Raw genomic sequence first — 15,955 nt, 5'->3', positions numbered from 1 at the left:
CACCCTCTTTGTACCCAACCGAGTACAGTTCTCAAAGTAATGTCCCGGTATGATGCCCGAGCCACCTCCTTAGATGTGACTGGGCCAGAGTCCAGAGAGTCAATTAACAGTATGGGCGTCCCCGGAGTGGGGTCTTCGATCGCTCCTGGTAGTGGGCATCTACTTAATGCGTCCGCATGCCCCACCTCTTTTCCCAGCCGATGCTGCAGTTTGTAGGAATAGGCGGCTAAAAAGATAGTCCATCGGGTCAGTCGTGGCGACAGTGCCACAGGCGTTGGGCGGTCGCCAGCCAGTATCCCTAACAGTGGTCTATGATCTGTCACAATTTCAAAGTCTCTACCAAAAACGTACTCGTGAAACTTTTTTACCCCTGACACAATAGCTAGCGCTTCCTTATCCAACTGGCTATAGTTCCTCTCTGTCGAGGACATCGTTCTGGAGTAGAAGGCTATTGGGGCTTCTGTGCCATTTGGAAACCTGTGGCTGAGCACAGCCCCCACCCCGTAAGGGGAAGCATCGCAGACTAATACCAATGGCAATGAGCTATGATACTGAACCAGTAAGCTCTCGCTCGAGAGTAGGTTTTTTACTGCTTCGAAAGCCCTAGCTTCCGACTTTCCCCAAGACCAAGCAGTATTATTTCCCAGTAACTTATGTAGCGGCTCGGCAACGGTTGCCTTATTTTTTAAAAAGACCGCGTAAAAATTCACTAGACCCAGGAATGCCTGTAGCTCTGTTTTGTTTTTGGGCGCTGGAGCCTTCAGATTGCCCTGACCTTGCTTTCAGTGGGTGAATTCTCCTTGTCTATTCTGTAGCCCAAGAAATCTACGGATTCTACCCTATCTGGCATTTGTTCACTTTAACCTTTAGACCGCTGACCGGAAAATGCCCAGAACTTTTCTCAAACGCTCCCCAATTCTTCTAAATTTTCGCTGATACCAATACATCATCGAAATAGGGACTACCCGGAGCCCTTGCAGAAGTCGCTCCATTAAATTTTGAATAGACCAGGTGCCACTCACCCCAAACTGTAACCGGGTACACTTGAAAGCACCTCTGTGAGTCACAATCGTCTGGGCTTCGCTGTGTTGGCGTCTACGGGTAGTTGTTGATAGGCTTGAGCCAAATCTAACTTGGCAAAGACGTGTCCTTGCCCCAGCGAGTGCAGCAAGTGTTGCACCACGGGACCGGTAAGCGCTTTTCTGCAAGGCTTTGTTTAACGTCGCCTTGTAGTCAGCGCAGATTCTAACTGACCCATCTGGTTTCACTGGGGTGACGATTGGCGTCTCCCACTTTGCGTGATCGACTGGCACCAGAATCCCCTGACTGATGAGCTTGTCTATCTCCTTGTCAATCTTAGGTTAAAGGGCAAAAGGGACTCTCCTTGCCTTTAACCTAATGGGGCTACCTGGGGTCTAAATTGAAGGAAATAGGGGTCCCCTTGTACTTGGCCAGGCAGTCCTTGAAGACATCTTCGAACTCGTTCATGAGTGTGTCTTTTAGGTTAAAGTCACTTCTGTAGATGCCAGTCACTCCCATGCCCAATGCACGGAACCAGTCTAGTCCCAACAGACTTGGCAGTGTCCCTTCGACTATCGTGATGGGCAGGGTCTTCTTGTGTGGTCCGTACTGACGCGGACGGAGGTGGTCCTCGAACAGGGATGCGATTCCCTTGGTAGTCGTGCACTCGTAGCGTTGTGTTTGCAGTTTGCGTTTGGCGATTCTCGGCAAAGCTTTTGCAAAAGTGTCCCAGGACATGATTGTGATCGCTGACCCGTGTCCACTTCTAGTCGGCACGGCACTCCTTCGATTTTCGGTTTAGTGAAAATTTTCTTCGACGCTGGTTGCTGCACGGCCTATGATCACGGTCGCTCGATTTGAGTTCGCGCCTTTTGTTTCGACCAATCGCGGGTCGCCTTGCCGATCCAGCGCTCTGATTGGTTGGTTTGAATTTTCGGCGGAAGGTTGGGGTGCTCGACAGACTTGAGCCAGGTGCCCTTCTTCTCGCACCGCCGACATGTAGCGCCTTGAACTTGCATCGTTGACGCTGGTGTTGCCCTCCGCAACTTCCGCATTCATCCCGGTCTTCTTTTCCCTTCTCTCGTGAGGCAAACTCCTTCCTCATCCTCGCCGTCTGACTTGGCTGGATTTCTTCACTATGGACCGGGGTTGATTTGGCGCTTGTGTTCGCCGTTGGCGAGTGGCTTTGCAGGGTTTCCGCCGCTTGGGTGGACATCTCATGAGCTCTGGCCGTCCAGAGCGTTTGCCAGCGTTAGATTGCTTTTTGATAGCAGCCGCCTCCATAACGCATGTCTCTGACCCCACGGATGAGTTGCTCTAACAGCTCCTCATCCAAGTCTCGGTACCCACAGTCCTTGGAGGCTTTCGCAGGGCGGCCATGTAATCGCTGATGGATTCGCCTCTTGCTGTCTGGCGCCCCAAATTCAAAACGCCGTGCGTATTTGGACGGTGTTGGCGAAATGGTTCTTCAATAGATTTTGCAGAGTTTGCCACGGTACCGATTGTACCGGCGTTGGCTCTGCCAGGGCTTCCGCAATGTCGATGACCTCGGGACCGCAGTGGCTCAGGAAATATGCCCTTTTGCGGTTGTCTGGAACTCCTTGCAGTTCGTTTGCTTCTAGGAAGCTTTCGAAACGGGTCATGTACGTTCCCCATTTCTCCCTGGCTGGGTCAAACGGTGCGGGCGGAGTGTAGCTGGCCATCTCCGCGTTTCTGCCCTGAGTTTGCTGGGTTCGGTTCTCCGTGCGTTCAGCTCGTTCCTGGTGCTCTTAGCCTCGAAATCCCACCTTCGTCGCCAGTGTTAAGTTCGGGAAGTAACGAGGCTGGAGACCAGGGTAGTGACAACAGCTCTTTAATATATGGTGAACCCAGCAACCAGGCTGGGGAAAAACCTCTCCTTATATACAGTTCTACCGGCGGCTTTAACCAATCAGCAACGTGCTTGTTTCCCGCCAAAACCATTTAAAGATACATTACACTTCTCAGGCTTTCTTTCATCATAAGTCTATCTGACTGCATATGTTTCAGCTTGCTGTCACTTTAATTCACTTTGTTCTGCTCTTTTCATGCATAAGGTAATGATCAGATGACTATTGATTGGTAATGGGTTTAGCAATGCAGTTTCAAGATATGAACCTTGTGATAATTTTCTTAAATGAGTAAGGTTGATTTACACTTTCTAGAAAACACAAATAATTGTTAATGGACAATTAATAAAACATTATGAGATTCAAAAGGGACAAGACAAGGATGTCCATTGTTTCAATTTTTGTTCATTTTTTCTTGATATAAAACAAGACCAGAAAATTATGGGAGTTAAGATTAAAAAAGACACTTATAGGTTAAGGGCATTTGCAGATGACTTAGAATTAACTTTAGAAGATCCATTAGAGGGACTAGAAGTATTAATGGGAAAATTAAAGGTCTTTGGTATATTAACAGATTCCAAGATTAATAATCAGAAAACAAAGACGTTAACAAAAATATGAAAATCAAGCAGAACTGATGGGCAAAGCTGGTTTTACAACTGAGTAAATTACTTAGGCATTTTGTTTACATTTTTTCAAAATATAAAAAAACCAAGAAAAAAGTCAAAGAAACAATTGGTCCACTAATGGGAGAAGATGGCAAGAAGTAATGGGCAGCCGAGAGAAACAGAGCTACTGAATTCTTTCTTTGCATCTGTCTTCATACAAAAGAAAAAAAAATAGCCCAACCTACAAAAAACTGAACTGTAAAAGACAGATTAGGAATTCAAATTAAATTAGGCAAGAAAATGGTAAGAGAACACCTTTCTATTCTGGATGAATTCAAATCACTAGGATCTGAAGGATTACATCCCAGAGTTCTGAAGGAGCTGGCAGGTGTGATCTCGGAACCACTGAGCCAATGGTGAAATCTAAATTTCTTTCCTACCGGTTCTGTGGGCATGGCTTAGTGAGTGTGGCTTGGTGAGGGGGTCATGTGACTGGGTGGGCGTGCCTATGTAACCATGTGACTGGGGGATCAAAAGACAAAAACTCACTAACAATGTCCTGCTGGAGAAGGATTGGACTAGATGACCTCCAGGTCCCTTCCAGCCCTGGATTTTCCTCTGAAGCTGCATCTAGTGCCAGATTTGTAGTCTTTTCTTCCTCTTCTTTTTCCTCCTCCCTCCCTCAGACAAGCCACCCCCCCCATTTTTGCCTACACACCCATTTTTGGCCTAGCAGGCTTCAAATTAGGTTGTTAAAAAATGCTTTTAAAAGTAAAAAAGGGCCTCTGACGATCAGGCACCTCAGCTGGGATCATCAGAGCCTTGTTTTAACCCTTTAAAAGCATTTTTAACAACCTAATTTGGGCTCCAGATAGTGTCCCCAGATTCCCATATTTATTAACTTATAAAAATTATTGGCTGCTGTCTTACCACAGGGTGGTAATACCTTCCATACCCAAATGTGCTAGACCCAAATCACATTCTAAGTGATCAGTCATGGTGTATGACACAATGTTGAGCTTCATACAACATGGTAAGGCAAAAAACATATTATAAGTTGGCATAGTGTGTGAACCCAGGAAAAACTCTTGGCCTATTTTGTGGCTTTAAATGCCTGAGCCTACATTTGGCCTGACTATATTAATCCCTTCAGCCTGTTATTGCACCAAAGGCCCATGACACAGAATATTATCCAGATGTTCACCCTACTTATATAGAATCATGCAATACAGATGGTTATCAAAGTACCATAGACTACCTTGTTAAAGAGATCTATCTTCATGGAGCAGGTAGTAATTGTTGACTGGGAAGGTCTTTGCATAGATTCCTGTTGCTACTAGATTAGGAGTCCCTATTCACAATGCTCAAATCACCTCCCAATTGGACTACTTTATTGTTATTAGTTGCGAAGTCGTGTCCGACTCATCAGGATCCCATGGACAACGTTCCTCCAGGCCTTCCTACCCTCTACCATCCTCTGGAGTCCATTTAAGCTCACGCCTACTGCTTCAGTGACTCCATCCAGCCACCTCGTTCTCTGTCGTCCCCTTCTTCTTTTGCCCTTAATCTTTCCCAGCATTAGGCTCTTCTCCAGTGAGTTTTGGACTACTACAATGTGTTTTACATGGGGCTGCTCTTGGAGCTCCAGTTGGCACAAAATGCAGCAATGCTGTAGGTATTGCCCACTTCTAGAACAGCACATGTTACACCTCTGCTCTGTGAGGTGCATTAGTTGCCCATCTGTTTCTAGGTTCAATTCAAGGATTTATCATTTGGTGGGTCTCAGGAGGTGGGGCTTCTCAGCCTTAGGGAACAATCTCCAGCCAAAATTGAAATTAGCTCTATCCTTGTTCCATATATTCCTCAAGATCTGGCTTTATCATCAGGCCAGGGGACTGTTGTATTTTAAGATGGCTCCATCATTGTTAATATCTATTGTTTCTTGTATCTGGTGGTTTTTTGTTTTTGTTTTTTTAAAAACCATAAGATTATTTTATATTTTTAATCATGCTTGATTTTACTATTTATTATTTTATTTCACTATTGTACACCAGCCAGATTCATTTTTTGTGAGGCAGCAGTTATGTAAATTTGCTAAATAAATTGATAAATATACCTGTGGGGGAAAAAATGGCACAATATATATCAGCATACCTTATTATATTTGTTCCATTGCACCAAAGAATAGAGTCAAATATCCCAAGTATCTTGGTTTATTCAAATGTTTTTAGAGAGAGACAGCTAAGCAATAACTTTGCATGGCTTGATTAGAATGGTGACAATTCTTGAAAGAGATGCTTGTCTGGTTCTCACTCTTTCTAGCTCTCTAGACTGGCAGCAATGGTGTCTTTAACGCAGTGGTGGTTGCCCCCGGTTCAGACTGGTTCTCAGTAGTAAAACTGGCAGGAGGCTCTGCCCACTGACCCGAACATCATCAAAAGTGATCTGCGTATACGCAGAAGAGCGCGCGCGGGTGCTTGCTCCACTCTCGAGCGCGTGTGGGCACAATGCGAACTGGTAGTAAAAGTAAGTAGACCCCATCCCTGGTTTCACACGTGCAATCTAGCTCCTGCAGATGTTCCAATGAAGCTTTGTGAAGTTGCCCGCTGCTTGTGGGGCCCAGTTCCCAATGGGCTGTGAACTGGTACTGGCCACACTCCAAAAATTGGACCTCTACTTTAGAAAATACAGGAGTAAGTTGAAGAGCATGGCTGTTTTTCTCCTTAAACCACTTTTACTTAGGGCTTCCTTTCCTGAGTCCACCCTGATGGCTTTCTGATCTCCCCATCTGAAACATAAATATGGAACAGGCGACTTCCCATTTTCTTTTTTTAATGCCACCCAGCTAGAAGGGCGTGCTTTAATACCTTATTGTGTGTTGTCTCCTAGAAATGGGAAAGCCTGAAGAATGTGAGCCAAATAGAACATGAGAAACATGAGAGAAATTGAAGGAGGGTGAGACTTTTGACATTATCAGGATTGAATAATTCAAACACTAAAGGAAACAACAGACTAGAATAGAATAGAATAGAATAGAATTTTATTGGCCAAGTGTGATTGGACACACAAGGAATTTGTCTTGGTGCATATGCTCTCAGTGTACATAAAAGAAAAGATACGTTCATCAAGGTACAACATTTACAACACAATTGATGATCAATATATCAATATAAATCATAAGGATTGCCAGCAACAAGTTATAGTCACACAGTCATAAGTGGAAAGAGATTGGTGATGGGAACTATGAAACGATTAATAGTAGTGCAGATTCAGTAAATAGTCTGACAGTGTTGAGGGAATTATTTGTTTAGCAGAGTGATGGCCTTCGGGAAAAAACTGTTCTTGTGTCTAGTTGTTCTGGTGTGCAGTGCTCTATAGCGTCGTTTTGAGGGTAGGAGTTGAAACAGTTTATGTCCAGGATGCGAGGGATCTGCAAATATTTTCACGGCTCTCTTCTTGATTCGTGCAGTATACAGGTCCTCAATGGAAGGCAAGTTGGTAGCAATTATTGACTATGCAACCACCTTCAAAATCTCTGACTTCATCCATGCGGGCTCCTGATTCATAATTTGAAAATGGTTACAGAAAGGATCTAAGAGATAGAAATCCACCATTCAAAATTATGACAAAAGATGTACAAATTTACTATTAACTGCTAATTTATAGTCTGTATTTATAGATTTATAATCTATATTTATAAATAACAGAAATTCCTTCTGCATCTTTCAGCTATTAATTGAATTTTTAAAATGTCATCATTTCTTCTTTTTGTTCTTTTGTAGGGGGACATTTTGGTGCAATTTGTATAAGGCGGCTGCAGGATTTAGACACAGATAGGTTTTATATGAAAGTACTGTTTGATATTGTACAAGAATATTTCCATAAAGTAGCAGTATCTCTGGCTTCTTATGCTTCGGGTAAACTATTTCAGCTTCTTGGATAATGAAACAAGCTCAATATACAACAAATGAATTTCAAACTAAATTCTCAGCACCTTAAAATTAAGTCAGAAAAGCAGAAACCTATTTCTCAAGGCAAGAAAAGCTTTCCGGGATTGGAAAACAGATTTTGGCAAAGCAATAATTTCTAAATTATTGTGAGCAAGATTAACAAGGTGAGTTATCTAATAGTTAAGTATTAAATGATGTCCAAGTACCATCATCCCACATATTTGTTGGATGAGGTCTCTCGAATTGATTTAATTGGAAATCTGGAAACCCACCTTGAAAAAGATGAGAAAACCTATTCTTGTCTATCTTTACACATTGTATTTCTGTGTTCTTTCTTTTGCTGGGTATTAAGGTCATTATATCTCTGTGACCCCTAGATGACAGCAAAGAGTTACAGCGGTCATCCAAATTTTGGCAGCTCACAGATGGTACCTCTATCTGTGGAGGGATTTGTGGAGGGATGGGGTTGCCTTGAATACTGCCATTTTTCATTTGGGTAAAGATATTATTTTCAGCTTTGGGGTGGAAAGTTACTGATATGTGAATTTACATGCCAAATCTTTTATTTGATCAATTCCTGTTTTATTTGCTTCCCCCCCCCCCATGAAATAAAAGTATAAGGTCTGGTTTTTGAGATTGAAGGTGGATGTGAACTGATGCATTTCATCTGGTTTCCCGCTAAATAATCTACAGGAAGTAGGGAATTAGCAAAGTCATTTAAAGGAGAAGAGTGAAAAAGAATATGGGAAACATATAGCAATAGTACTTAGACTTATATATCACTTCACAGTGCTTTACAGCCCTCTCTAGTCAGTTTACAGAGCCAGCATATTGTTCCCAAAAATCTGAGTCCTCATTTTATTGACCTGGCAGTGGTAAACGATTTAGACTTAAACTTAGACTAACTTTATTGCTACTTTAAATGTACACTAATCAGCATACATTAAAATGAAATTTTGCTGCATACACCTCTCAAAGGGTTACAGCTCCAATATACATTACATAAACATGACTAAATAAATAAATAAATGAATGAATACAAACAAAATTAGGCATATACTCACATACCTACATATATTATATGTCACAGAGAAACAACACAGTCTACTCTGGATGTATACATGTACTTGGTGAGAAAAATTAAGTGAATTTATCAAACGGATGGCATAGGGGACAAAGCTGTTACAGAATCTGGGAGTCCTGCTAGAAATACTTTGAAACCTCCTCCTAGTTCTCACTGTTAGGAAATTTCTCCTTAGTTCTAGATTGCTTCCCTCTTTGATTAGTTTCCATCCATTGTTTCTCGTCTTGCTTCTGGTACTTTAGAAAATAAAGTACCAGAAGCACTTTGGTTTCTGTTTATACTAAGATTTCAGTGCAGTTGTGAAACCCAGGTTCTAACATTGTAGAATCCAGAAACAATGTACGTTTCTTTAGAAAGTGTTGAGTACAGGGAGGTGGCACTCCTGAGCTAGGAGACCTGGTTTGTGTTGGAAGATAGGTGGTAGGGCTGCATTCCACTTTGCACATAATTTATCGACATATATAATAATTACTGTTTTGCGAATTGAAAGCTTTATTTTCATTTACCTGCTAATAGTTTTAGGGATATAACTGAAAATGCTATATTCTAATTTAATTCCAGGTGGAAAAACATCATAAACAGAAATACATTTTATACAACATGTGCAGTGTTTATGACAGAGAAGGGGCTTCAGGCAAGTCTTTTCTCTAATAGTCATCCCATGGTTTGTCTGTCTTCTATGGGCATGTGTGTATAAACACACATCACTATATATATACATAGAAACACATCCCTCCCTGTTTTGGGAATAAATTGAAGGCATAAATTTGGAATAAATTGGGGGGAAAAGAATGGGGACAACCTTTACTGAGGTCAGAGCATCTAATTAGGATTGTCAGTGTGGTTGTAGTTCCCTTAGGAATTGCTTTTCACATTTGTTACACTGATTTTTTAGTAGCTCTATATAAAGTAACAGATGCAGCTGTCCATTCTTGTTGGATTTCCCTTATCCAGCAGAGTAAAGCTGGAGTTATCAATACAATACAAGTTGTTGCAAATTCTTTCAATCTGTTTTTATGACCTCCTCTTCCTCCTCCTCCTGCAATAGGAAAGGAATTGAAAGGTGCTAAAGTCTCTGTTCTAAAATTTCTTTGGCTAACATTGCAACATTGGTGAGCATATTGATTTTGTTTTCCATCTCTCCATTAGTTTGCTGCTTCCCCGGCTGCCGCACTTCCTGTTCTGAGAAAGCTCCATGGGAAAACTTCCTTCATGATGTCTTTTTTTGGGGGGAGGGGGACTTTATTGAAGCACAGGAAGTCAGAGCAGATCTTTTAGAGAAACAGGACACATATTTAATTTATATGAACTATACATCCTATAGGCACTGCACAGAATTACCTTTGTGGAGAATTCCTCCCCCCACCCCCCATCAGATTCAATGGAATACTTGAAAATTGCAGGAGTGATTTTCTTCACAATTATAATTACTATTACAGATGCAAGGCTGAAGCTCAGAAAGTGGCCTGACTCTAGATGCCTGGTCAGATGCTCTAATTATCTGTTAACAAGTGCCCAAATCCAGCTCTATTTCACTCCAAATGCAAATATCTGATCTATGATAGCATCTGGCTACCTCTTCTTCTTCATATTACAGCAGGGTTTCATGATTTAAATATGAATGTAAATCTAAATCTAAACATATATAGCATCAGATTGTAAAGTAGCAATGTGAGTGGCACAGCAACCATTGCCCAAAATAAACATTCTTACTAAACTTCAATATGAAACGTTGTAAAGAACAATAGGGGTGTGTGTGTGTGTGGGGGGGGATATCATTTAAGAGATATGGATATAGTGGTCTAGGAATGTGAGTCCTAGGCCCATCTTAGACAGAAAAACAAACTGATGACCTTGGGCCAGTCACTGTCTCTTGGTTCTACAAAGGAGGAAATGGCAAGCCACCTCTGAAAAATCTTGCCAAGAAAACATCTTCAAAAAACAACAACAAGAAGAAAGTTCAGTTGCCTCCTGAAAAAGCACCTTTGGGACAACCATGACCTGGATGACTGAGAATCTCTACAGACTTCTTGCCAAGAAAACTGCCGGTGTATTTCAAACTAGTGCAACGCTAACTTGAAGGCACAAATATCTCTCAAATATACATGTGTGATATGCATATGTGTGTACACACACAGAGAGAGACATATACACAAAGAGAGAAAATCCAAACTCTATTATTATTTAACTAGTTAACAAGCTGCCAATAATTGCTCTGTTGGTCATTAATTTTTAGGTTTTTTAAAAAAAGAAATTAAGCTTTTTAAGCTTTCTAAATAAAGGCACAAATTAGTGGAGCACTGAGCACTTATCCTAATGCATGTATTGTATAGTATTTGTAGGAGTATAAATCTTGTGATTCTAACATACAAATGAAAATGTTGGAAGAATGGTAATGAAATTAATCTTGACAAATTGCCAATGATGTGCAAGATATAGCTGATTTTGTTTATGGATTTGGAGTTCTCCTTGCTGACATGGGCAAACAGCATCCATAGTGATATTAGAATATATTTATTTAATGATTGCTATCCTGCCAAATAATAGTGGCTCTTGAAAAGCAATTTTAAATAATTTATTGAGAGTATATAAACAAGTTTTTTCTAGAAAATCAAGAATATTCATATGGAAATCCCCCTTTGTTTTGTTTTAATAACCATTCTCAGTTTGGGCTGAGATGATAATTAACTACATGGTGAATCTAGTCTCTCTCTACCCAGGCCCAAGTCATATAAATACTACTACTTACAATGAAGTTCATTATTCTTGCTTTACACAAATGTCATATTTGGTAAACGCAACACTATTCCTTTAACTTTCCTTTATAATAGCATAAAAATATGCAACAAAAGGGCAGGCCTTTTATATTTTTTTTCTGTTTTACCAATTTCTTTCCTTTGCTTATTGTATATTTGCAAGACAATACTTGATTTAAAAAAACCTCAGGGGGATTAACTATGATTAAGTACAAAAAAAAATCAGTCAAAACCAGCAATGAAATCCATAAGCAGTAGAACAATAGCACTGTGCATAAATAATAGTGCAAATAGCTAGCAACTAGTAGCAGAATCCCATAAAATATTTTTAAAAGTCAGTCTTCTAATTCAGCAAATGTTATTTATAGGAAGATATCCCATGTCAAACATTTCTAAAGCACTAATAACAATGTTTAAGGAATTAGATCTTGTCTATTTTGCAAAATTCTGTACTATAGTTTTATCACCAAGTACCCCAGATGGTCAGACATACTGTAAAATTACAACAGTAATATTTTAAATAATAAAATGCACAAAAACCAAATGATCAGTTCAATTTATATTAAAATAAAATATATAGCTTTGATAAGAGCTTCATAATTCAGAAGACATTTAAAATACATGGGGAATTTATCACTCAAACCAATGTAGTCAGTGCCAACTCTCTTCGATTTCCACCAAAAAGAGAGAGATTCAACATTATTCAGTAACTACTCAATTGTAATAGTTTTGTTGTGTTTTTCAGGAGAAACCTGAAAAAAACATTTGTCAGACCTATTCTTGAATACAGCTCATCTGTCTGGAACCCATACCACATCTCTGACATTAATACAATCGAACGCGTCCAGAAATATTTTACTAGAAGAGTTCTTTACTCCTCCGAAAACAACAAAATACCTTATGCCACCAGACTTGAAATCCTGGGATTAGAAACTTAGAACTCCGCCAACTTCGACAAGACCTGTGTTTAACACACAGAATCATCTATTGCAATATCCTTCCTGTAAAAGACTACTTCAGCTTCAATTGCAATAATACAAGAGCAAACAATATATTCAAACTAAATGTCAACCGCTTCAAACTTGACTGCAGAAAATATGACTTCTGTAACAGAGTTGTGAATGCTTGGAACTCATTACCAGACTCTATAGTCTCTACTCAAAATCCCAAAATCTTCAACCAAAAACTGTCTGCTATTGACCTCACCCCATTCCTAAGAGGACAATAAGGGGTGTGCATAAGAGCACAAATGTGCCTACCGTTCCTGTCCTATTGTTCCCTTTCGTTATAAAAAATTAATAAGGTTGTTGCATACTTTTGCTTATATATATATTTTTCTTTTATAATGTGTTGATTTTCTTATATTGATGTTTGTATATACTGTTGTGACAAAATGAAATAAATTTTTTTAAAAAAACCAAAATACCTGCTGATATTTTTTTCGCTGCCACCATGGATGTTGCTGAATTGTTTTTAATATCTGCAAAATTCAGTCTTTTTCTTCCCACTTTTTCTGATTTGATGAATCAAGCTATGTGGTAGCCACTTCACTGTTTGGTTGGAGACAACTGATAAATTAATTCCTCTCCCTGCATTAAAATTATTGGAGAGGCTGGAAAAGACCTCCCTACAAAAACTCTACAATTTTGTGGAGGCATTTCTCCATTTATTTGCATCCCAAATCATTTAGGACTTTAAGAATGGTCACAAGAACATTCAGTTGGATTCAGTTATGAATACACAACCAATGAATTGTTTGTAAAACTGACGTAACTTCATCTAGGCAAACTACTATAGCTAGCATAATAATTGAATTCTGAAACCACTGAAATTTTATACAATTTTTTTTTGAAAGAGTTTAAAAAAAAACAAAGACATTTTCCCCCCTTTTTTCCCCCCTCCCTCCCAAAAAAACCCCTTCCCTCCTCTCTTCTCCCCCCCCCAGCTTCCCAGGTCAATCACAAGGTATTGTTATACATAAACCAAACATAGAATAAAATTTTCCCTTCCAATCCAATTAACCACATCCAAAGCTTTTCATCTCCCAACCCCCTCCCCATTACATAAAATAACTTTCTAATTATTCAAAGGCAATCTGATATTTCTTAATCTGATATCTATTTTGTAGATAATCAATCCATTTTTTCCATTCAATTAAATATCTTTCCTGCGTATTGTCTTTTAAAAAAGCTGAGATTTTAGCCATCTCAGCCAAATTAATGACTTTCAGTATCCATTCTTCTATTGTAGGTACCTCTTCTTTCTTCCAGTATTGTCCAATCAACAGTCTTGCTGCTGTTATTAAATTCAGAATCAGTTTAGTCTCAATCCCTGTACAATCCGTTATAATTCCCAAAAGAAAAAATTGTGGCAGGAACTTTATCTTCTTCTTCAGTACATTTTGAATAATCCACCAAATTCTTAAAATTTTATACAATTTTGAAGGCCAGTCAGTATATGACAGATTATAGTAAATCACCCTAGAGAACAGAAGAATATGAAGTCACGATGGTCAAAGTAGCAGCTGGCATAAAAGTGCTCAAAGCAATAAAGTTAGCTGAGTCTGTACCAAACAGTAGTGGATCAAGAAATTATCCTGAATTAGACATTTGCTATTCCAAAGAATAAAAGGCACGTGGTGGCTCAGGGGCTAAGATGCTGAGCTTGTTGATTGAAAGGTCGGCAGTTCAGTGGTTCGAATCCCTAGTGCTGCATAACGGGATGAGCTCCCATTACTTGTCCCAGTTTCTGCCAACCTAGCAGTTCGAAAGCACGTAAAAATGCAAGTAGAAAAATAGGGACCACCTTTGATGGTAAGGTAACAGTGCTCCGTGTGCCATTGGCATTTAGTCATGCCGGCCACAGGACCACGGAGACGTTTTTGGACAGCGCTGGCTCTTCAGCTTTGTAACGGAGATGAGCACCGCCCCCTAGAGTCGGGAATGACTAGCACATATGTGCGAGGGGAACCTTTACCTTTACCTTTATTCCAAAGAAACTCAAACGGATTAAACACTAACTTTGCAGATTTGAAAAGGAAATACTGATTTTAGATAGCAAAAAGAGCTCCAGCTTTAAAGTTTATGAACTCAAGCATTTTAATATCGAAAAAGTTAAAGTTTCAATGATGACAGAGAAGATTTGGCTACTGTCCCAATCAGATTAAGCAACCCAAGAGACTGCTGCAAATGTGACCTCTTGCTTGCCTGTAACATTTACTGAAAGGCCATTATGGGATGGTGCATTGATCAGCCCACCTGTGGTGAGCTGTCAAGTTCTCAGATGTTCTCCATCACTTGCATTCGAAAGACATGTTTTCTCCTTTTATTTAAATTGCACCTTCCCCCAGCAATGGGATCAGGATATATGGTTATTTATTCTGAAGAAGAGTTTTGTTTTCTTTGGCATAGCCAAAAGAGCCACAACAGAACTGCCAAACTTTATGCTGACCTTGTTTTATTTGGACAGTTTGTGCAAATGGATGTTTCCAAGAACTTATCAACAAGCATGTGCAGCACTATTCATCCAGATATATTAAAACCTGGGATAGGGAGGGAAAGGTAGAAAAATGGCTTTGGAGTTTATGTTGCTACCAGGGAAATAACTCCAGAGGCATGGATGTATGTACTGTACTTGCATCCTATGTCACTCATAATCCTCAAGACGTTAGAATGTTTTTCCTTGCTCTTGTTTTGATTTGTTAATATAGTTCAAACATCTCCCAGTGAGATACTTCAGTTGCAGGGATTGCGATATTTTCTGAACACTAAAAGCAAACCGTTTCTAAAGGTACAAGATGTAATGCATCTCACAGGCTGTGTGTAAACTATAGCTGTGCTTGCCATCTGGAATGTGAATTGTTATAGTAAAAGTGTCCCCGCAGTGTTTTTTGTCCACAGCTGCTTCCCCCCAACAAATATTCACCTTGCCCACTATGCTCTAGTTATAAAAATGGGGGGGGGGGAACCAAAGGAAAAAAAATGCTTCTTAAAAATAAAAACGGGGAGCTGCATGGTTTGCAATTAACATAGTATACAAGACCATGAAGAGACACTGTTATCAACATAGATGTAATTCTAGAAAACAACTTTGGATTTAGCTTAAGAAAAGAGACTGGAATGTATGGGAGACTGTGATTCATTAAAGCAAGTACTTCCAGATTTTTCAGCTGCAGCCCCAGCAGCCTGGTATTTTTAGGGAAAGATGTAGCTGTTTTAATGAAATAGAGACAGGTGCTCTTCCAAACTGAATCCAAAGCATTGTACAGTCATAATAAATACAGGTAGCCCTTGACTTACAACCACAATTGAGCCCAACATTTCTGTTGCTAAGTGAGACATTTCTTGAGTTTTGTCCAGTGGTGAAATCCATTTTTTTACTACCGCTTCTGTGGGCGTGGCTTGGTGGGCGTGGTGTGGTGTGGCATGGTAGTCATGGCTTGGTGGACGTGGCAGGGGAAGGATACTGCAAAATCTCCATCCCCATCCCACTCCAGGGGAAAGCTATTGCAAAATCTCCATTCCTGCCACACTCTGGGGCCAGCCAGAGGTGGTATTTGCCGGTTCTCCGAACTACTCAAAATTTCCGCTGCTGGTTCTCTAGAACCTGCTGGATTTAACCCCTGGTTTTGTCCCATTTTACGACCTTTCTTTCCAAGTTGTGAAGTGAA

Source organism: Ahaetulla prasina, chromosome 3 (assembly GCF_028640845.1).
Source record: "Ahaetulla prasina isolate Xishuangbanna chromosome 3, ASM2864084v1, whole genome shotgun sequence".
Classification (NCBI taxonomy): domain Eukaryota; kingdom Metazoa; phylum Chordata; class Lepidosauria; order Squamata; family Colubridae; genus Ahaetulla; species Ahaetulla prasina.
This window is presented reverse-complemented; position numbering follows the sequence as displayed.